We start from the raw sequence: 20,692 nt of genomic DNA on the forward strand, positions 1-20,692 counted from the left end.
CCATTTCATTGCAAGCGGGTTTTTAAGTGCTCTGGAGTCATTACGTTGCAAGCGGTTTTTAAGTGTTCTGGAGTCATTTCGTTGCAAGCGGGTTTTTAAGTGCTCTGGAGTAATTTCGTTGCCAGCGGGTTTTTAAGTGCTCTGGAGTCATTTCGTTGCAAGCGGGTTTTTAAGTGCTCTGGAGTCATTTCGTTGCAAGCGGGTTTTTAAGTGCTCTGGAGTCATTTCGTTGCAAACGGGTTTTTACGTGCTCTGGAGTCATTTCGTTGCAAGCGGGTTTTTAAGTGCTCTGGAGTCATTTCGTTGCAAGCGGGTTTTTACATACTTCTCAGACATTTCACTGGAAGCGGGATTTTTAAATGCTCTGTAGGCATTTGGTTGCAAGCGGGTTTTTAAGTACTCTGGAGTCATTTCGTTGCAAACGGGTTTTTACGTGCTCTGGAGTCATTTCGTTGCAAGCGGGTTTTTAAGTGCTCTGGAGTCATTTCGTTGCAAGCGGGTTTTTAAGTGCTCTGGAGTCATTTCGTTGCAAGCGGGTTTTTAAGTACTCTGCAGTCATTTCGTTGCAATTGGGTTTTTAAGTGTTCTGGAGTCATTTCGTTGCAAGCGGGTTTTTAAGTGCTCTGGAGTCATTTCGTTGCAAGCGGGTTTTTACATACTTCTTAGACATTTCACTGGAAGCGGGTTTTTTAAATGCTCTGTAGGCATTTCGTTGCAAGCGGGTTTTTAAGTACTGTGGAGTCATTTCGTTGCAAACGGGTTTTTACGTGCTCTGGAGTCATTTCGTTGCAAGCAGGTTTTTAAGTGCTCTGGAGTCATTTCGTTGCAAGCGGGTTTTTAAGTGCTCTGGAGTCATTTCTTTGCAAGCGGGTTTTTAAGTACTCTGGAGTCATTTCGTTTCAAGCGGGTTTTTGAGTGCTCTGGAGTCATTTCGTTGCAAGCGGGTTTTTAAGTGCTCTGGAGTCATTTCGTTGCAAGCGGGTTTTTAAGTGCTCTGAAGGCATTTCGTTGCAAGCGGGTTTTTAAGTGCTATGGAGTCATTTCGTTGCAAGCGGGTTTTTAAGTGCTCTGGAGACATTTCGTTGCAAGCGGGTTTTTAAGTGCTCTGGAGCCATTTCGTTGCAAGCGGGTTTTTAAGTGCTCTGGAGCCATTTCGTTGCAAGCGGGTTTTTAAGTGCTCTGGAGTCATACGTTGCAAGCGGATTTTTAAGTGTTCTGGAGTCATTTCGTTGCAAGCGGGTTTTTAAGTGCTCTGGAGTCATTTCGTTGCAAGTGGGTTTTTAAGTGCTCTAGAGTCATTTCGTTGCAAGCGGGTTTTTAAGTGCTCTGGAGTCATTTCTTTGCAAGCGGGTTTTTAAGTGCTCTGGAGTCATTTCGTTGCAAGCGGGTTTTTAAGTGCTCTGGAGTCATTTCGTTGTAAGTGGGTTTTTAAGTGCTCTGAAGGCATTTCGTTGCAAGCGGGTTTTTAAGTGCTCTAGAGTCATTTCGTTACAAGCGGGTTTTTAAGTGCTCTGAAGGCATTTCGTTGTAAGTGGGTTTTTAAGTGCTCTGGAGTCATTTCGTTGCAAGCGGGTTTTTACGTGTTCTGGAGTCATTTCGTTGTAAGCGGGTTTTTAAGTGCTCTGAAGGCATTTCGTTGCAAGCGGGTTTTTAAGTGCTCTGGAGTCATTTCGTCGCAAGCGGGTTTTTAAGTGCTCTATAGACATTTCGTTGCAAGCGGGTTTTTAAGTGCTATGAAGGCATTTCGTTGCAAGCGGGTTTTTAAGTGCTCTGGAGCCATTTCATTGCAAGCGGGTTTTTAAGTGCTCTGGAGTCATTACGTTGCAAGCGGGTTTTTAAGTGTTCTGGAGTCATTTCATTGCAAGCGGGTTTTTAAGTGCTCTGGAGTAATTTCGTTGCCAGCGGGTTTTTAAGTGCTCTGGAGTCATTTCGTTGCAAGCGGGTTTTTAAGTGCTCTGGAGTCATTTCGTTGCAAGCGGGTTTTTAAGTGCTCTGGAGTCATTTCGTTGCAAACGGGTTTTTACGTGCTCTGGAGTCATTTCGTTGCAAGCGGGTTTTTAAGTGCTCTGGAGTCATTTCGTTGCAAGCGGGTTTTTACATACTTCTCAGACATTTAACTGGAAGCGGGTTTTTTAAATGCTCTGTAGGCATTTGGTTGCAAGCGGGTTTTTAAGTACTCTGGAGTCATTTCGTTGCAAACGGGTTTTTACGTGCTCTGGAGTCATTTCGTTGCAAGCGGGTTTTTAAGTGCTCTGGAGTCATTTCGTTGCAAGCGGGTTTTTAAGTGCTCTGGAGTCATTTCGTTGCAAGCGGGTTTTTACATACTTCTCAGACATTTCACTGGAAGCGGGTTTTTTAAATGCTCTGTAGGCATTTCGTTGCAAGCGGGTTTTTAAGTACTCTGGAGTCATTTCGTTGCAAACGGGTTTTTACGTGCTCTGGAGTCATTTCGTTGCAAGCAGGTTTTTTAGTGCTCTGGAGTCATTTCGTTGCAAGCGGGTTTTTAAGTGCTCTGGAGTCATTTCGTTGCATGCGGGTTTTTAAGTGCTCTGAAGGCATTTCGTTGTAAGAGGGTTTTTACGTGTTTTGGAGTCATTTCGTTGCAAGCGGGTTTTTAAGTGCTCTGGAGTCATTTCATTGCAATCGGGTTTTTTAGTGCTCTGGAGTCATTTCGTTGCAAGCGGGTTTTTAAGTGCTCTGGAGTCATTTCGTTGCATGCGGGTTTTTAAGTGCTCTGAAGGCATTTCGTTGTAAGCGGGTTTTTACGTGTTTTGGAGTCATTTCGTTGCATGCGGGTTTTTAAGTGCTCTGGAGTCATTTCGTTGCAAGCGGGTTTTTACGTGTTTTGGAGTCATTTCGTTGCAAGCGGGTTTTTACATACTTCTCAGACATTTCACTGGAAGCGGGTTTTTTAAATGCTCTGTAGGCATTTCGTTGCAAGCGGGTTTTTAAGTACTCTGGAGTCATTTCGTTGCAAACGGGTTTTTACGTGCTCTGGAGTCATTTCGTTGCAAGCGGGATTTTACATATTTCTCTGACATTTAACTGGAAGCGAGTATTTTAAGTGATCTGGAGTCATTTCGTTGCAAGCGGGTTTTTACATACTTCTCAGACATTTCACTGGAAGCGGGTTTTTTAAGTGCTCTGGAGTCATTTCGTTGCAAGCAGGTTTTTAAGTACTCTGGAGTCATTTCGTTGCAAGCGGGTTTTTAAGTGCTCTGGAGTCATTTCATTGCAAGCGGGTTTTTAAGTGCTCTGGAGTCATTTCGTTGCAAGCGGGTTTTTAAGTGCTCTGGAGTCATTTGGTTGCAAGCGGGTTTTTACGTGCTCTGGAGTCATTAGGTTGCAAGCGGGTTTTTAAGTGCTCTGGAGTCATTTTGTTGCAAGCGGGTTTTTACGTGCTCTGGAGTCATTAGGTTGCAAGCGGGTTTTTAAGTGCTCTGGAGTCATTTCTTTGCAAGCGGGTTTTTAAGTGCTCTGAAGGCATTTCGTTGCAAGCGGGTTTTTAAGTGCTCTGAAGGCATTTCGTTGTAAGCGGGTTTTTATGTGCTCTGGAGTCATTTCGTTGCAAGCGGGTTTTTACGTGTTCTGGAGTCATTTCATTGCAAGCGGGTTTTTACATACTTCTCAGACATTTCACTGGAAGCGGGTTTTTTAAATGCTCTGTAGGCATTTCGTTGCAAGCGGGTTTTCAAGTACTCTGGAGTCATTTCGTTGCAAACGGGTTTTTACGTGCTCTGGAGTCATTTCGTTGCAAGCGGGTTTTTACATATTACTCTGACATTTAACTGGAAGCGAGTATTTTAAGTGCTCTGGAGTCATTTCGTTGCAAGCGGGGTTTTACGTGCTCTGGAGTCATTTTATTGCAAGCGAGTTTTTACATACTTCTCAGACATTTCACTGGAAGCGGGTTTTTTAAGTGCTCTGCAGGCATTTCGTTGTAAGCGGGTTTTTAAGTACTCTGGAGTCATTTCGTTGCAAGCGGGTTTTTAAGTGCTCTGGAGTCATTTCGTTGCAAGCGGGTTCATAAGTGCTCTGGAGTCATTTCGTTGCAAGCGGGTTTTTAAGTGCTCTGGAGTCATTTCGTTGCAAGCGGGTTTTTAAGTGCTCTGGAGTCATTTCGTTGCAAGCGGGTTTTTAAGTGCTCTGGAGTCATTTCGTTGCAAGCGGGTTTTTAAGTGCTCTGGAGTCATTTCGTTGCAAGCGGGTTTTTAAGTGCTCTGGAGTCATTTCGTTGCAAGCGGGTTTTTAAGTGCTCTGGAGTCATTTCGTTGCAAGCGGGTTTTTAAGTGCTCTGGAGTCATTTCGTTGCATGCGGGTTTTTAAGTGCTCTGAAGGCATTTCGTTGTAAGCGGGTTTTTAAGTGCTCTGGAGTCATTTCGTTGCAAGCGGGTTTTTACGTGTTTTGGAGTCATTTCGTTGCAAGCGGGTTTTTACATACTTCTCAGACATTTCACTGGAAGCGGGTTTTTTAAATGCTCTGTAGGCATTTCGTTGCAAGCGGGTTTTTAAGTACTCTGGAGTCATTTCGTTGCAAACGGGTTTTTACGTGCTCTGGAGTCATTTCGTTGCAAGCAGGTTTTTTAGTGCTCTGGAGTCATTTCGTTGCAAGCGGGTTTTTAAGTGCTCTGGAGTCATTTCGTTGCATGCGGGTTTTTAAGTGCTCTGAAGGCATTTCGTTGTAAGAGGGTTTTTACGTGTTTTGGAGTCATTTCGTTGCAAGCGGGTTTTTAAGTGCTCTGGAGTCATTTCATTGCAATCGGGTTTTTTAGTGCTCTGGAGTCATTTCGTTGCAAGCGGGTTTTTAAGTGCTCTGGAGTCATTTCGTTGCATGCGGGTTTTTAAGTGCTCTGAAGGCATTTCGTTGTAAGCGGGTTTTTACGTGTTTTGGAGTCATTTCGTTGCATGCGGGTTTTTAAGTGCTCTGGAGTCATTTCGTTGCAAGCGGGTTTTTACGTGTTTTGGAGTCATTTCGTTGCAAGCGGGTTTTTACATACTTCTCAGACATTTCACTGGAAGCGGGTTTTTTAAATGCTCTGTAGGCATTTCGTTGCAAGCGGGTTTTTAAGTACTCTGGAGTCATTTCGTTGCAAACGGGTTTTTACGTGCTCTGGAGTCATTTCGTTGCAAGCGGGATTTTACATATTTCTCTGACATTTAACTGGAAGCGAGTATTTTAAGTGATCTGGAGTCATTTCGTTGCAAGCGGGTTTTTACATACTTCTCAGACATTTCACTGGAAGCGGGTTTTTTAAGTGCTCTGGAGTCATTTCGTTGCAAGCAGGTTTTTAAGTACTCTGGAGTCATTTCGTTGCAAGCGGGTTTTTAAGTGCTCTGGAGTCATTTCATTGCAAGCGGGTTTTTAAGTGCTCTGGAGTCATTTCGTTGCAAGCGGGTTTTTAAGTGCTCTGGAGTCATTTGGTTGCAAGCGGGTTTTTACGTGCTCTGGAGTCATTAGGTTGCAAGCGGGTTTTTAAGTGCTCTGGAGTCATTTTGTTGCAAGCGGGTTTTTACGTGCTCTGGAGTCATTAGGTTGCAAGCGGGTTTTTAAGTGCTCTGGAGTCATTTCTTTGCAAGCGGGTTTTTAAGTGCTCTGAAGGCATTTCGTTGCAAGCGGGTTTTTAAGTGCTCTGAAGGCATTTCGTTGTAAGCGGGTTTTTATGTGCTCTGGAGTCATTTCGTTGCAAGCGGGTTTTTACGTGTTCTGGAGTCATTTCATTGCAAGCGGGTTTTTACATACTTCTCAGACATTTCACTGGAAGCGGGTTTTTTAAATGCTCTGTAGGCATTTCGTTGCAAGCGGGTTTTCAAGTACTCTGGAGTCATTTCGTTGCAAACGGGTTTTTACGTGCTCTGGAGTCATTTCGTTGCAAGCGGGTTTTTACATATTACTCTGACATTTAACTGGAAGCGAGTATTTTAAGTGCTCTGGAGTCATTTCGTTGCAAGCGGGGTTTTACGTGCTCTGGAGTCATTTTATTGCAAGCGAGTTTTTACATACTTCTCAGACATTTCACTGGAAGCGGGTTTTTTAAGTGCTCTGCAGGCATTTCGTTGTAAGCGGGTTTTTAAGTACTCTGGAGTCATTTCGTTGCAAGCGGGTTTTTAAGTGCTCTGGAGTCATTTCGTTGCAAGCGGGTTCATAAGTGCTCTGGAGTCATTTCGTTGCAAGCGGGTTTTTAAGTGCTCTGGAGTCATTTCGTTGCAAGCGGGTTTTTAAGTGCTCTGGAGTCATTTCGTTGCAAGCGGGTTTTTAAGTGCTCTGGAGTCATTTCGTTGCAAGCGGGTTTTTAAGTGCTCTGGAGTCATTTCGTTGCAAGCGGGTTTTTAAGTGCTCTGGAGTCATTTCGTTGCAAGCGGGTTTTTAAGTGCTCTGGAGTCATTTCGTTGCAAGCGGGTTTTTAAGTGCTCTGGAGTCATTTCGTTGCATGCGGGTTTTTAAGTGCTCTGAAGGCATTTCGTTGTAAGCGGGTTTTTAAGTGCTCTGGAGTCATTTCGTTGCAAGCGGGTTTTTACGTGTTTTGGAGTCATTTCGTTGCAAGCGGGTTTTTACATACTTCTCAGACATTTCACTGGAAGCGGGTTTTTTAAATGCTCTGTAGGCATTTCGTTGCAAGCGGGTTTTTAAGTACTCTGGAGTCATTTCGTTGCAAACGGGTTTTTACGTGCTCTGGAGTCATTTCGTTGCAAGCGGGTTTTTACATATTTCTCTGACATTTAACTGGAAGCCAGTATTTTAAGTGCTCTGGAGTCATTTCGTTGCAAGCGGGTTTTTAAGTGCTCTGGAGTCATTTCGTTGCAAGCGGGTTTTTAAGTGCTCTGGAGTCATTTCGTTGCAAGCGGGTTTTTAAGTGCTCTGGAGTCATTTCGTTGCAAGCGGGTTTTTACGTGCTCTGGAGTCATTAGGTTGCAAGCGGGTTTTTAAGTGCTCTGGAGTCATTTCGTTGCAAGCGGGTTTTTAAGAGCTCTGGAGTCATTTCGTTGCAAGCGGATTTTAAGTGCTCTGAAGGCATTTCGTTGTAAGCGGGTTTTTAAGTGCTCTGGAGTCATTTCGTTGCAAGCGGGTTTTTTCGTGTTCTGGAGTCATTTCGTTGCAAGTTGGTTTTTACATACTTCTCAGACATTTCACTGGAAGCTGGTTTTTTAAGTGCTCTATAGGCATTTCGTTGCAAGCGGGTTTTTAAGTACTCTGGAGTCATTTCGTTGCAAGCGGGTTTTTAAGTTCTCTGGAGTCATTTTGTTGCAAGCGGGTTTTTAAGTGCTCTGGAGTCTTTTCGTTGCAAGCAGGTTTTTAAGTGTTCTGGAGTCATTTCTTTGCAAGCGGGTTTTTAAGTGCTCTGAAGGCATTTCGTTGCAAGCGGGTTTTTAAGTGCTCTGGATTCATTTCGTTGCAAGTGGGTTTTTACGGGTTCTGGAGTCATTTCTTTGCAAGCGGGTTTTTACATACTTCTCAGACATTTCACTGGAAGCGGGTTTTTTAAGTGCTTTGCAGGCATTTCGTTGTAAGCGGGTTTTTAAGTACTCTGGAGTCATTTCGTTGCAAGCGGGTTTTTAAGTGCTCTGGAGTCATTTCGTTGCAAGCGGGTTTTTTAGTGCTCTGGAGTCATTTCATTGCAAGCGGGTTTTTAAGTGCTCTGAAGGCATTTCGTTGTAAGTGGGTTTTTAAGTGCTCTGGAGTCATTTCGTTGCAAGCGGGTTTTTACGTGTTCTGGAGTCATTTCGTTGCAAGCGGGTTTTTCAGTGCTCTGAAGGCATTTCGTTGCATTCGGGTTTTTAAGTGCTCTGGAGTCATTTCGTTGCAAGCGGGTTTTTAAGTGCTCTATAGACATTTCGTTGCAAGCGGGTTTTTAAGTGCTCTGAAGGCATTTCGTTGCAAGCGGGTTTTTAAGTGCTCTGGAGTCATTTCGTTGCAAGCGGGTTTTTAAGTGCTCTATAGACATTTCGTTGCAAGCGGGTTTTTAAGTGCTCTGGAGTCATTTCGTTGCAAGCGGGTTTTTAAGTGCTCTGGAGTCATTTCGTTGCAAGCGGGTTTTTAAGTGCTCTGGAGTCATTTCGTTGCAAGCGGGTTTTTAAGTGCTCTGGAGGCATTTCGTTGCAAGCGGGTTTTTAAGTGCTCTGGAGTCATTTCGTTGCAAGCGGGTTTTTAAGTGCTCTGGAGTCATTTCGTTGCAAGCGGGTTTTTAAGTGCTCTGGAGTCATTTCGTTGCAAGCGGGTTTTTAAGTGTTCTGGAGTCATTTCGTTGCAAGCGGGTTTTTACGTGCTCTGGAGTCATTTCGTTGCAAGCGGGTTTTTACGGGTTCTGGAGTCATTTCGTTGCAAGCGAGTTTTTACATACTTCTCAGACATTTCACTGGAAGCGGGTTTTTTAAGGGCTCTGCAGGCATTTCGTTGTAAGCGGTTTTTAAGTACTCTGGAGTCATTTTGTTGCAAGCGGGTTTTTAAGTGCTCTGGAGTCATTTCGTTGCAAGCGGGTTTTTAAGTGCTCTGGAGTCATTTCGTTGCAAGCGGGTTTTAAAGTGCTCTGGAGACATTTCGTTGCAAGCGGGTTTTTAAGTGCTCTGGAGTCATTTCGTTGCAAGCGGGTTTTCACATACTTCTCAGACATTTCACTGGAAGCGGGTTTTTTAAGTGCTTTGCAGGCATTTCGTTGTAAGCGGGTTTTTAAGTACTCTGGAGTCATTTCGTTGCAAGCGGGTTTTTAAGTGCTCTGGAGTCATTTCGGTGCAAGCGGGTTTTTAAGTGCTCTGGAGTCATTTCATTGCAAGCGGGTTTTTAAGTGCTCTGAAGGCATTTCGTTGTAAGTGGGTTTTTAAGTGCTCTGGAGTCATTTCGTTGCAAGCGGGTTTTTACGTGTTCTGGAGTCATTTCGTTGCAAGCGGGTTTTTAAGTGCTCTGAAGGCATTTCGTTGCAAGCGGGTTTTTAAGTGCTCTGGAGTCATTTCGTTGCAAGCGGGTTTTTAAGTGCTCTATAGACATTTCGTTGCAAGCGGGTTTTTAAGTACTCTGAAGGCATTTCGTTGCAAGCGGGTTTTTAAGTGCTCTGGAGCCATTTCATTGCAAGCGGGTTTTTAAGTGCTCTGGAGTCATTTCGTTGCAAGCGGGTTTTTAAGTGTTCTGGAGTCATTTCGTTGCAAGCGGGTTTTTAAGTGCTCTGGAGTCATTTCGTTGCCAGCGGGTTTTTAAGTGCTCTGGAGTCATTTCGTTGCAAGCGGGTTTTTAAGTGCTCTGGAGTCATTTCGTTGCAAGCGGGTTTTTAAGTGCTCTGGAGTCATTTCGTTGCAAGCGGGTTTTTAAGTGCTCTGGAGTCATTTCGTTGCAAGCGGGTTTTTAAGTGCTCTGGAGACATTTCTTTGCAAGCGGGTTTTTAAGTACTCTGGAGTCATTTCGTTGCAAGCGGGTTTTTAAGTGCTCTGGAGTCATTTCGTTGCAAGCGGGTTTTTAAGTGCTCTGGAGGCATTTCGTTGCAAGCGGGTTTTTAAGTGCTCTGGAGTCATTTCGTTGCAAGCGGGTTTTTAAGTGCTCTGGAGTCATTTCGTTGCAAGCGGGTTTTTAAGTGCTCTGGAGTCATTTCGTTGCAAGCGGGTTTTTAAGTGTTCTGGAGTCATTTCGTTGCAAGCGGGTTTTTACGTGCTCTGGAGTCATTTCGTTGCAAGCGGGTTTTTACGGGTTCTGGAGTCATTTCGTTGCAAGCGAGTTTTTACATACTTCTCAGACATTTCACTGGAAGCGGGTTTTTTAAGGGCTCTGCAGGCATTTCGTTGTAAGCGGTTTTTAAGTACTCTGGAGTCATTTTGTTGCAAGCGGGTTTTTAAGTGCTCTGGAGTCATTTCGTTGCAAGCGGGTTTTTAAGTGCTCTGGAGTCATTTCATTGCAAGCGGGTTTTTAAGTGCTCTGAAGGCATTTCGTTGTAAGTGGGTTTTTAAGTGCTCTGGAGTCATTTCGTTGCAAGCGGGTTTTTACGTGTTCTGGAGTCATTTCGTTGTAAGCGGGTTTTTAAGTGCTCTGAAGGCATTTCGTTGCAAGCGGGTTTTTAAGTGCTCTGGAGTCATTTCGTTGCAAGCGGGTTTTTAAGTGCTCTATAGACATTTCGTTGCAAGCGGGTTTTTAAGTGCTATGAAGGCATTTCGTTGCAAGCGGGTTTTTAAGTGCTCTGGAGCCATTTCATTGCAAGCGGGTTTTTAAGTGCTCTGGAGTCATTACGTTGCAAGCGGGTTTTTAAGTGTTCTGGAGTCTTTTCGTTGCAAGCGGGTTTTTAAGTGCTCTGGAGTAATTTTGTTGCCAGCGGGTTTTTAAGTGCTCTGGAGTCATTTCGTTGCAAGCAGGTTTTTAAGTGCTCTGGAGTCATTTCGTTGCAAGCGGGTTTTTAAGTGCTCTGGAGTCATTTCGTTGCAAACGGGTTTTTACGTGCTCTGGAGTCATTTCGTTGCAAGCGGGTTTTTAAGTGCTCTGGAGTCATTTCGTTGCAAGCGGGTTTTTACATACTTCTCAGACATTTCACTGGAAGCGGGTTTTTTAAATGCTCTGTAGGCATTTGGTTGCAAGCGGGTTTTTAAGTACTCTGGAGTCATTTCGTTGCAAACGGGTTTTTACGTGCTCTGGAGTCATTTCGTTGCAAGCGGGTTTTTAAGTGCTCTGGAGTCATTTCGTTGCAAGCGGGTTTTTAAGTGCTCTGGAGTCATTTCGTTGCAAGCGGGTTTTTAAGTACTCTGGAGTCATTTCGTTGCAAGCGGGTTTTTAAGTGTTCTGGAGTCATTTCGTTACAAGCGGGTTTTTAAGTGCTCTGGAGTCATTTCGTTGCAAGCGGGTTTTTACATACTTCTCAGACATTTCACTGGAAGCGGGTTTTTTAAATGCTCTGTAGGCATTTCGTTGCAAGCGGGTTTTTAAGTACTCTGGAGTCATTTCGTTGCAAACGGGTTTTTACGTGCTCTGGAGTCATTTCGTTGCAAGCAGGTTTTTAAGTGCTCTTGAGTCATTTCGTTGCAAGCGGGTTTTTAAGTGCTCTGGAGTCATTTCGTTGCAAGCGGGTTTTTAAGTGCTCTGAAGGCATTTCGTTGCAAGCGGGTTTTTAAGTGCTATGGAGTCATTTCATTGCAAGCGGGTTTTTGAGTGCTCTGGAGTCATTTCGTTGCAAGCGGGTTTTTAAGTGCTCTGAAGGCATTTCGTTGCAAGCGGGTTTTTAAGTGCTATGGAGTCATTTCGTTGCAAGCGGGTTTTTAAGTGCTCTGGAGACATTTCTTTGCAAGCGGGTTTTTAAGTACTCTGGAGTCATTTCGTTGCAAGCGGGTTTTTAAGTGCTCTGGAGTCATTTCGTTGCAAGCGGGTTTTTAAGTGCTCTGGAGGCATTTCGTTGCAAGCGGGTTTTTAAGTGCTCTGGAGTCATTTCGTTGCAAGCGGGTTTTTAAGTGCTCTGGAGTCATTTCGTTGCAAGCGGGTTTTTAAGTGCTCTGGAGTCATTTCGTTGCAAGCGGGTTTTTAAGTGTTCTGGAGTCATTTCGTTGCAAGCGGGTTTTTAAGTGCTCTGGAGTCATTTCGTTGCAAGCGGGTTTTTACGGGTTCTGGAGTCATTTCGTTGCAAGCGAGTTTTTACATACTTCTCAGACATTTCACTGGAAGCGGGTTTTTTAAGGGCTCTGCAGGCATTTCGTTGTAAGCGGGTTTTTAAGTACTCTGGAGTCATTTTGTTGCAAGCGGGTTTTTAAGTGCTCTGGAGTCATTTCGTTGCAAGCGGGTTTTTAAGTGCTCTGGAGTCATTTCATTGCAAGCGGGTTTTTAAGTGCTCTGAAGGCATTTCGTTGTAAGTGGGTTTTTAAGTGCTCTGGAGTCATTTCGTTGCAAGCGGGTTTTTACGTGTTCTGGAGTCATTTCGTTGTAAGCGGGTTTTTAAGTGCTCTGAAGGCATTTCGTTGCAAGCGGGTTTTTAAGTGCTCTGGAGTCATTTCGTTGCAAGCGGGTTTTTAAGTGCTCTATAGACATTTCGTTGCAAGCGGGTTTTTAAGTGCTATGAAGGCATTTCGTTGCAAGCGGGTTTTTAAGTGCTCTGGAGCCATTTCATTGCAAGCGGGTTTTTAAGTGCTCTGGAGTCATTACGTTGCAAGCGGGTTTTTAAGTGTTCTGGAGTCTTTTCGTTGCAAGCGGGTTTTTAAGTGCTCTGGAGTAATTTTGTTGCCAGCGGGTTTTTAAGTGCTCTGGAGTCATTTCGTTGCAAGCAGGTTTTTAAGTGCTCTGGAGTCATTTCGTTGCAAGCGGGTTTTTAAGTGCTCTGGAGTCATTTCGTTGCAAACGGGTTTTTACGTGCTCTGGAGTCATTTCGTTGCAAGCGGGTTTTTAAGTGTTCTGGAGTCATTTCGTTGCAAGCGGGTTTTTACATACTTCTCAGACATTTCACTGGAAGCGGGTTTTTTAAATGCTCTGTAGGCATTTGGTTGCAAGCGGGTTTTTAAGTACTCTGGAGTCATTTCGTTGCAAACGGGTTTTTACGTGCTCTGGAGTCATTTTGTTGCAAGCGGGTTTTTAAGTGCTCTGGAGTCATTTCGTTGCAAGCGGGTTTTTAAGTGCTCTGGAGTCATTTCGTTGCAAGCGGGTTTTTAAGTACTCTGGAGTCATTTCGTTGCAAGCGGGTTTTTAAGTGTTCTGGAGTCATTTCGTTGCAAGCGGGTTTTTAAGTGCTCTGGAGTCATTTCGTTGCAAGCGGGTTTTTACATACTTCTCAGACATTTCACTGGAAGCGGGTTTTTTAAATGCTCTGTAGGCATTTCGTTGCAAGCGGGTTTTTAAGTACTCTGGAGTCATTTCGTTGCAAACGGGTTTTTACGTGCTCTGGAGTCATTTCGTTGCAAGCAGGTTTTTAAGTGCTCTTGAGTCATTTCGTTGCAAGCGGGTTTTTAAGTGCTCTGGAGTCATTTCGTTGCAAGCGGGTTTTTAAGTGCTCTGAAGGCATTTCGTTGCAAGCGGGTTTTTAAGTGCTATGGAGTCATTTCATTGCAAGCGGGTTTTTGAGTGCTCTGGAGTCATTTCGTTGCAAGCGGGTTTTTAAGTGCTCTGAAGGCATTTCGTTGCAAGCGGGTTTTTAAGTGCTATGGAGTCATTTCGTTGCAAGCGGGTTTTTAAGTGCTCTGGAGTCATACGTTGCAAGCGGGTTTTTAAGTGTTCTGGAGTCATTTCGTTGCAAGCGGGTTTTTAAGTGCTCTGGAGTCATTTCGTTGCAAGTGGGTTTTTAAGTGCTCTGGAGTCATTTCGTTGCAAGCGGGTTTTTAAGTGTTCTGGAGTCATTTCGTTGCAAGCGGGTTTTTAAGTGCTCTGGAGTCATTTCGTTGCAAGCGGGTTTTTACGGGTTCTGGAGTCATTTCGTTGCAAGCGAGTTTTTACATACTTCTCAGACATTTCACTGGAAGCGGGTTTTTTAAGGGCTCTGCAGGCATTTCGTTGTAAGCGGGTTTTTAAGTACTCTGGAGTCATTTTGTTGCAAGCGGGTTTTTAAGTGCTCTGGAGTCATTTCGTTGCAAGCGGGTTTTTAAGTGCTCTGGAGTCATTTCATTGCAAGCGGGTTTTTAAGTGCTCTGAAGGCATTTCGTTGTAAGTGGGTTTTTAAGTGCTCTGGAGTCATTTCGTTGCAAGCGGGTTTTTACGTGTTCTGGAGTCATTTCGTTGTAAGCGGGTTTTTAAGTGCTCTGAAGGCATTTCGTTGCAAGCGGGTTTTTAAGTGCTCTGGAGTCATTTCGTTGCAAGCGGGTTTTTAAGTGCTCTATAGACATTTCGTTGCAAGCGGGTTTTTAAGTGCTATGAAGGCATTTCGTTGCAAGCGGGTTTTTAAGTGCTCTGGAGCCATTTCATTGCAAGCGGGTTTTTAAGTGCTCTGGAGTCATTACGTTGCAAGCGGGTTTTTAAGTGTTCTGGAGTCTTTTCGTTGCAAGCGGGTTTTTAAGTGCTCTGGAGTAATTTTGTTGCCAGCGGGTTTTTAAGTGCTCTGGAGTCATTTCGTTGCAAGCAGGTTTTTAAGTGCTCTGGAGTCATTTCGTTGCAAGCGGGTTTTTAAGTGCTCTGGAGTCATTTCGTTGCAAACGGGTTTTTACGTGCTCTGGAGTCATTTCGTTGCAAGCGGGTTTTTAAGTGTTCTGGAGTCATTTCGTTGCAAGCGGGTTTTTACATACTTCTCAGACATTTCACTGGAAGCGGGTTTTTTAAATGCTCTGTAGGCATTTGGTTGCAAGCGGGTTTTTAAGTACTCTGGAGTCATTTCGTTGCAAACGGGTTTTTACGTGCTCTGGAGTCATTTTGTTGCAAGCGGGTTTTTAAGTGCTCTGGAGTCATTTCGTTGCAAGCGGGTTTTTAAGTGCTCTGGAGTCATTTCGTTGCAAGCGGGTTTTTAAGTACTCTGGAGTCATTTCGTTGCAAGCGGGTTTTTAAGTGTTCTGGAGTCATTTCGTTGCAAGCGGGTTTTTAAGTGCTCTGGAGTCATTTCGTTGCAAGCGGGTTTTTACATACTTCTCAGACATTTCACTGGAAGCGGGTTTTTTAAATGCTCTGTAGGCATTTCGTTGCAAGCGGGTTTTTAAGTACTCTGGAGTCATTTCGTTGCAAACGGGTTTTTACGTGCTCTGGAGTCATTTCGTTGCAAGCAGGTTTTTAAGTGCTCTTGAGTCATTTCGTTGCAAGCGGGTTTTTAAGTGCTCTGGAGTCATTTCGTTGCAAGCGGGTTTTTAAGTGCTCTGAAGGCATTTCGTTGCAAGCGGGTTTTTAAGTGCTATGGAGTCATTTCATTGCAAGCGGGTTTTTGAGTGCTCTGGAGTCATTTCGTTGCAAGCGGGTTTTTAAGTGCTCTGAAGGCATTTCGTTGCAAGCGGGTTTTTAAGTGCTATGGAGTCATTTCGTTGCAAGCGGGTTTTTAAGTGCTCTGGAGTCATACGTTGCAAGCGGGTTTTTAAGTGTTCTGGAGTCATTTCGTTGCAAGCGGGTTTTTAAGTGCTCTGGAGTCATTTCGTTGCAAGTGGGTTTTTAAGTGCTCTGGAGTCATTTCGTTGCAAGCGGGTTTTTAAGTGCTCTGGAGTCATTTCGTTGCAAGCGGGTTTTTAAGTGCTCTGGAGTCATTTCGTTGCAAGCGGGTTTTTACGTGTTCTGGAGTCATTTCGTTGCAAGCGGGTTTTTACATACTTCTCAGATATTTCACTGGAAGTGGGTTTTTTAAATGCTCTGTAGGCATTTTATTGCAAGCGGGTTTTTAAGTACTCTGGAGTCATTTCGTTGCAAACGGGTTTTTAAGTGCTCTGGAGACATTTCGTTGCAAGCGGGTTTTTAAGTGCTCTGAGGCATTTCGTTGCAAGCGGGTTTTTAAGTGCTCTGGAGTCATTTCGTTGCAAGCGGGTTTTTAAGTGCTCTGGAGACATTTCGTTGCAAGCGGGTTTTTAAGTGCTCTGGAGCCATTTCGTTGCAAGCGGGTTTTTAAGTGCTCTGGAGCCATTTCGTTGCAAGCGGGTTTTTAAGTGCTCTGGAGTCATTACGTTGCAAGCGCGTTTTTAAGTGTTCTGGAGCCATTTCGTTGCAAGCGGGTTTTTAAGTGCTCTGGAGTCATTTCGTTGCAAGCGGGTTTTTAAGTGCTCTGGAGTCATTTCGTTGCAAGCGGGTTTTTACGTGTTCTGGAGTCATTTCGTTGCAAGCGGGTTTTTACATACTTCTCAGACATTTCACTGGAAGCGGGTTTTTTAAATGCTCTGTAGGCATTTCGTTGCAAGCGGGTTTTTAAGTACTCTGGAGTCATTTCGTTGCAAACGGGTTTTTAAGTGCTCTGGAGTCATTTCGTTGCAAGCAGGTTTTTTAGTGCTCTGGAGTCATTTCGTTGCAAGCGGGTTTTTAAGTGCTCTGGAGTCATTTCGTTGCATGCGGGTTTTTAAGTGCTCTGAAGGCATTTCGTTGTAAGAGGGTTTTTACGTGTTTTGGAGTCATTTCGTTGCAAGCGGGTTTTTAAGTGCTCTGGAGTCATTTCATTGATATCGGGTTTTTTAGTGCTCTGGAGTCATTTCGTTGCAAGCGGGTTTTTAAGTGCTCTGGAGTCATTTCGTTGCATGCGGGTTTTTAAGTGCTCTGAAGGCATTTCGTTGTAAGCGGGTTTTTACGTGTTTTGGAGTCATTTCGTTGCATGCGGGTTTTTAAGTGCTCTGGAGTCATTTCGTTGCAAGCGGGTTTTTACGTGTTTTGGAGTCATTTCGTTGCAAGCGGGTTTTTACATACTTCTCAGACATTTCACTGGAAGCGGGTTTTTTAAATGCTCTGTAGGCATTTCGTTGCAAGCGGGTTTTTAAGTACTCTGGAGTCATTTCGTTGCAAACGGGTTTTTACGTGCTCTGGAGTCATTTCGTTGCAAGCGGGATTTTACATATTTCTCTGACATTTAACTGGAAGCGAGTATTTTAAGTGCTCTGGAGTCATTTCGTTGCAAGCGGGTTTTTACATACTTCTCAGACATTTCACTGGAAGCGGGTTTTTTAAGTGCTCTGGAGTCATTTCGTTGCAAGCAGGTTTTTAAGTACTCTGGAGTCATTTCGTTGCAAGCGGGTTTTTAAGTGCTCTGGAGTCATTTCATTGCAAGCGGGTTTTTAAGTGCTCTGGAGTCATTTCGTTGCAAGCGGGTTTTTAAGTGCTCTGGAGTCATTTGGTTGCAAGCGGGTTTTTACGTGCTCTGGAGTCATTAGGTTGCAAGCGGGTTTTTAAGTGCTCTGGAGTCATTTTGTTGCAAGCGGGTTTTTACGTGCTCTGGAGTCATTAGGTTGCAAGCGGGTTTTTAAGTGCTCTGGAGTCATTTCTTTGCAAGCGGGTTTTTAAGTGCTCTGAAGGCATTTCGTTGCAAGCGGGTTTTTAAGTGCTCTGAAGGCATTTCGTTGTAAGCGGGTTTTTATGTGCTCTGGAGTCATTTCGTTGCAAGCGGGTTTTTACGTGTTCTGGAGTCATTTCATTGCAAGCGGGTTTTTACATACTTCTCAGACATTTCACTGGAAGCGGGTTTTTTAAATGCTCTGTAGGCATTTCGTTGCAAGCGGGTTTTCAAGTACTCTGGAGTCATTTCGTTGCAAACGGGTTTTTACGTGCTCTGGAGTCATTTCGTTGCAAGCGGGTTTTTACATATTACTCTGACATTTAACTGGAAGCGAGTATTTTAAGTGCTCTGGAGTCATTTCGTTGCAAGCGGGGTTTTACGTGCTCTGGAGTCATTTTATTGCAAGCGAGTTTTTACATACTTCTCAGACATTTCACTGGAAGCGGGTTTTTTAAGTGCTCTGCAGGCATTTCGTTGTAAGCGGGTTTTTAAGTACTCTGGAGTCATTTCGTTGCAAGCGGGTTTTTAAGTGCTCTGGAGTCATTTCGTTGCAAGCGGGTTCATAAGTGCTCTGGAGTCATTTCGTTGCAAGCGGGTTTTTAAGTGCTCTGGAGTCATTTCGTTGCAAGCGGGTTTTTAAGTGCTCTGGAGTCATTTCGTTGCAAGCGGGTTTTTAAGTGCTCTGGAGTCATTTCGTTGCAAGCGGGTTTTTAAGTGCTCTGGAGTCATTTCGTTGCAAGCGGGTTTTTAAGTGCTCTGGAGTCATTTCGTTGCAAGCGGGTTTTTAAGTGCTCTGGAGTCATTTCGTTGCAAGCGGGTTTTTAAGTGCTCTGGAGTCATTTCGTTGCATGCGGGTTTTTAAGTGCTCTGAAGGCATTTCGTTGTAAGCGGGTTTTTAAGTGCTCTGGAGTCATTTCGTTGCAAGCGGGTTTTTACGTGTTTTGGAGTCATTTCGTTGCAAGCGGGTTTTTACATACTTCTCAGACATTTCACTGGAAGCGGGTTTTTTAAATGCTCTGTAGGCATTTCGTTGCAAGCGGGTTTTTAAGTACTCTGGAGTCATTTCGTTGCAAACGGGTTTTTACGTGCTCTGGAGTCATTTCGTTGCAAGCGGGTTTTTACATATTTCTCTGACATTTAACTGGAAGCCAGTATTTTAAGTGCTCTGGAGTCATTTCGTTGCAAGCGGGTTTTTAAGTGCTCTGGAGTCATTTCGTTGCAAGCGGGTTTTTAAGTGCTCTGGAGTCATTTCGTTGCAAGCGGGTTTTTAAGTGCTCTGGAGTCATTTCGTTGCAAGCGGGTTTTTACGTGCTCTGGAGTCATTAGGTTGCAAGCGGGTTTTTAAGTGCTCTGGAGTCATTTCGTTGCAAGCGGGTTTTTAAGAGCTCTGGAGTCATTTCGTTGCAAGCGGATTTTAAGTGCTCTGAAGGCATTTCGTTGTAAGCGGGTTTTTAAGTGCTCTGGAGTCATTTCGTTGCAAGCGGGTTTTTTCGTGTTCTGGAGTCATTTCGTTGCAAGTTGGTTTTTACATACTTCTCAGACATTTCACTGGAAGCTGGTTTTTTAAGTGCTCTATAGGCATTTCGTTGCAAGCGGGTTTTTAAGTACTCTGGAGTCATTTCGTTGCAAGCGGGTTTTTAAGTTCTCTGGAGTCATTTTGTTGCAAGCGGGTTTTTAAGTGCTCTGGAGTCTTTTCGTTGCAAGCAGGTTTTTAAGTGTTCTGGAGTCATTTCTTTGCAAGCGGGTTTTTAAGTGCTCTGAAGGCATTTCGTTGCAAGCGGGTTTTTAAGTGCTCTGGATTCATTTCGTTGCAAGTGGGTTTTTACGGGTTCTGGAGTCATTTCTTTGCAAGCGGGTTTTTACATACTTCTCAGACATTTCACTGGAAGCGGGTTTTTTAAGTGCTTTGCAGGCATTTCGTTGTAAGCGGGTTTTTAAGTACTCTGGAGTCATTTCGTTGCAAGCGGGTTTTTAAGTGCTCTGGAGTCATTTCGTTGCAAGCGGGTTTTTAAGTGCTCTGGAGTCATTTCATTGCAAGCGGGTTTTTAAGTGCTCTGAAGGCATTTCGTTGTAAGTGGGTTTTTAAGTGCTCTGGAGTCATTTCGTTGCAAGCGGGTTTTTACGTGTTCTGGAGTCATTTCGTTGCAAGCGGGTTTTTCAGTGCTCTGAAGGCATTTCGTTGCATTCGGGTTTTTAAGTGCTCTGGAGTCATTTCGTTGCAAGCGGGTTTTTAAGTGCTCTATAGACATTTCGTTGCAAGCGGGTTTTTAAGTGCTCTGAAGGCATTTCGTTGCAAGCGGGTTTTTAAGTGCTCTGGAGCCATTTCGTTGCAAGCGGGTTTTTAAGTGCTCTGGAGTCATTTCGTTGCAAGCGGGTTTTTAAGTGATCTGGAGTCATTTCGTTGCAAGCGGGTTTTTAAGTGCTCTGGAGTCATTTCGTTGCAAGCGGGTTTTTAAGTGCTCTGGAGTCATTTCGTTGCCAGCGGGTTTTTAAGTGCTCTGGAGTCATTTCGTTGCAAGCGGGTTTTTAAGTGCTCTGGAGTCATTTCGTTGCAAGCGGGTTTTTAAGTGCTCTGGAGTCATTTCGTTGCAAGCGGGTTTTTAAGTGCTCTGGAGTCATTTCGTTGCAAGCGGGTTTTAAAGTGCTCTGGAGACATTTCGTTGCAAGCGGGTTTTTAAGTGCTCTGGAGTCATTTCGTTGCAAGCGGGTTTTCACATACTTCTCAGACATTTCACTGGAAGCGGGTTTTTTAAGTGCTTTGCAGGCATTTCGTTGTAAGCGGGTTTTTAAGTACTCTGGAGTCATTTCGTTGCAAGCGGGTTTTTAAGTGCTCTGGAGTCATTTCGGTGCAAGCGGGTTTTTAAGTGCTCTGGAGTCATTTCATTGCAAGCGGGTTTTTAAGTGCTCTGAAGGCATTTCGTTGTAAGTGGGTTTTTAAGTGCTCTGGAGTCATTTCGTTGCAAGCGGGTTTTTACGTGTTCTGGAGTCATTTCGTTGCAAGCGGGTTTTTAAGTGCTCTGAAGGCATTTCGTTGCAAGCGGGTTTTTAAGTGCTCTGGAGTCATTTCGTTGCAAGCGGGTTTTTAAGTGCTCTATAGACATTTCGTTGCAAGCGGGTTTTTAAGTACTCTGAAGGCATTTCGTTGCAAGCGGGTTTTTAGGTGCTCTGGAGCCATTTCATTGCAAGCGGGTTTTTAAGTGCTCTGGAGTCATTTCGTTGCAAGCGGGTTTTTAAGTGTTCTGGAGTCATTTCGTTGCAAGCGGGTTTTTAAGTGCTCTGGAGTCATTTCGTTGCCAGCGGGTTTTTAAGTGCTCTGGAGTCATTTCGTTGCAAGCGGGTTTTTAAGTGCTCTGGAGTCATTTCGTTGCAAGCGGGTTTTTAAGTGCTCTGGAGTCATTTCGTTGCAAGCGGGTTTTTAAGTGCTCTGGAGTCATTTCGTTGCAAGCGGGTTTTTAAGTGCTCTGGAGACATTTCTTTGCAAGCGGGTTTTTAAGTACTCTGGAGTCATTTCGTTGCAAGCGGGTTTTTAAGTGCTCTGGAGTCATTTCGTTGCAAGCGGGTTTTTAAGTGCTCTGGAGGCATTTCGTTGCAAGCGGGTTTTTAAGTGCTCTGGAGTCATTTCGTTGCAAGCGGGTTTTTAAGTGCTCTGGAGTCATTTCGTTGCAAGCGGGTTTTTAAGTGCTCTGGAGTCATTTCGTTGCAAGCGGGTTTTTAAGTGCTCTGGAGTCATTTCGTTGCATGCGGGTTTTTAAGTGCTCTGAAGGCATTTCGTTGTAAGCGGGTTTTTAAGTGCTCTGGAGTCATTTCGTTGCAAGCGGGTTTTTACGTGTTTTGGAGTCATTTCGTTGCAAGCGGGTTTTTACATACTTCTCAGACATTTCACT

Source organism: Meriones unguiculatus, chromosome 7, assembly GCF_030254825.1.
Source record: "Meriones unguiculatus strain TT.TT164.6M chromosome 7, Bangor_MerUng_6.1, whole genome shotgun sequence".
Classification (NCBI taxonomy): Eukaryota; Metazoa; Chordata; class Mammalia; order Rodentia; family Muridae; genus Meriones; species Meriones unguiculatus.